This window comes from Austrofundulus limnaeus, unplaced genomic scaffold, assembly GCF_001266775.1.
Source record: "Austrofundulus limnaeus strain Quisiro unplaced genomic scaffold, Austrofundulus_limnaeus-1.0 Scaffold472, whole genome shotgun sequence".
Taxonomy (NCBI): domain Eukaryota; kingdom Metazoa; phylum Chordata; class Actinopteri; order Cyprinodontiformes; family Rivulidae; genus Austrofundulus; species Austrofundulus limnaeus.
This window is the reverse complement of record NW_013952874.1, coordinates 16,434-18,390: the sequence shown is the minus strand read 5'-3', so window position 1 is coordinate 18,390 and position 1,957 is coordinate 16,434. Positions and strand designations below refer to the sequence as shown.

General features: G+C 35.4%; 1 long non-coding RNA gene across 1 annotated transcript in view; it reads right to left on the bottom strand.

The window, feature by feature from the left end:
• Positions 1-888: 888 nt before the first annotated feature.
• The window catches only part of LOC106529873 (uncharacterized), a 4,529-nt gene continuing 3,460 nt past the window's right edge, over positions 889-1,957 (bottom strand). The window contains exons 2-3 of the long non-coding RNA XR_001311691.1: positions 1,512-1,649; positions 889-988 (exon numbers count right to left, since the gene is read on the bottom strand). This is a non-coding gene — a long non-coding RNA (uncharacterized LOC106529873). The remainder of the gene's footprint in view (positions 989-1,511; positions 1,650-1,957) is intronic.

Below are 1,957 nucleotides of genomic sequence, written 5' to 3'. Positions count from 1 at the left end.
AACACAACCTGGTGCCTTCAATAAAAAACAGATACTTTAAATTCAGGGGCACTGATGAGTACCTTTCCATCTYCTGTCAAGGATAAATTGTCACCAAGGTTCTCCCACAAGTTCTTCTTGTTTAAAACGCCACCAGGTCTTATTTCCTAAAAATGAGGAAAACTCTGATTAGTTCTCTTTGTCATAATGATCTGTATGTAAACGTAGCTGCCACAAGGAGGCAAAATTATGCTGACTGCTCTGATTAACACCAGATGGAGAACCATGAAGCACAGAATGACTCAGCAGTGAAGACTGAAAGCAGCTTTGAGATAAATCAAAATGACAAGACATGATTTAAAGGCGAYGTCGCTTCAAAGTTTTACTGTAAATGTTCTTGGCGGGAGATGCTTCAGGCTGCATCTTGAATATGCTAAACATTAACTCACGTGCTTTAAGCCTGTAGCAGTGAAAATCAATGATAAACATCTGAAGTAGAGTGTCAACAACTGGCTCATGGTTGGCAGAAGGCAACATCTGGAAATCATAAACTTAGAAAACTTAAGATCTTATTGTCCAAAGCTGAAACATTAATGTGATGTTTTCCACATAAAATAATGGAATTATCTGAGTTTTTCTAAGATTTAGACAGATGGCCATTATTAGTTGGAAATAAGTTCTCAGAACTTCCATGATCTGTCATTCTTTATCCTTTCAACAGAAAAGTGGTGGGCATCTTTGATTTTGCTCGACGGCATTGACTAAATGAAAGTGAACAGAAACCAAAACCTAAATGTGGGAGAAAAAWATCTGTCAAACTACCTAAAAAAAAGTCAATTTTCTGTTTTTCCTGACAGTAAAAAACATGAATTAGTTTCAGTATTCTGGACAAATTTAAAACAASACTCACTGCTGGCTTTGAAGGAGAGTTACTCCTGCTTCCATCTTCACCTCCTTTAACCCACTGGTGGATGAGATCAGCCACACCAACTTTTAAACCATCTGCATCCTGGAACAAAATACAAAAACACATTCCTGAATTTCTGTAAAACCTGTCACGTCACCAGATTTCCTACCTTGAGTCTGTTCAAAATTATGGAAAAAAAATGGACAAACCATTTTTTTCCAGAGATTTCCTGATTTGTTTAGGAACTTTTTATCAATTTTTTTAGAACTTTGTTAAATGACTATGACAACATCTAAACTACCTGAGCTGTTTCCTTGTTAATCCAAGAACCATAAGCACACATAAACATCCTGGTGCCATAAATAATTACTTTATATCAAATAAATGGTTGCTGCATTTATTCTTTTGAATATATTCATTTTATTTTTTAATCTTGAAGGCTATATTTCAACAAGCAAAATGAACTCTGGTTACTTTTTGTATAACGTGAATTTATGAACATTTCAATTAAAGTACTTTGTTCTTTTTAAACATAAATCATAAATTGTGTGCTCATTTACAGTACATTCATACATAAGAAGAAGCAGCATGTCTGTATCAGATTAATGTGAAATGTCTTGCTGACCTTTGATGGAACTGAAAAGATGTTTTGGTTCCAGGCTTCTCCAGCTTCAAACAGGTTCTTTTTGGTTGTGACAGGTTCAGAAGGACTCACCAGGTCTGTCAGCACCTGACAGTTGGGTTTTCCTTCTTTTGAGGAGACCTGAAGGAAACAAGTTGAGATCCAGAATGTTTCAAATTTAGTTACGATTAGTTTCAGGACATTTTACATCTAAAAGAGAAAAAAACACTCCAGGATCCTAATAAAGCTGTCAGGGTTAACTTGACATTTTTTAGGACACCAACTAGTTAGTGTATCTTCCATTCATTCATCCAGTCACAAGATTTCCCACTTTGAATCTGTTCAAAACTCCTTTTCTTCCTTTTTTCTATGGTTGCAAGTGGTTTTATTAACATGTAAAGATGAAAGCAGGAAGAAGGAGCAACTTTAAAACCATCAGTAAGTCTAAA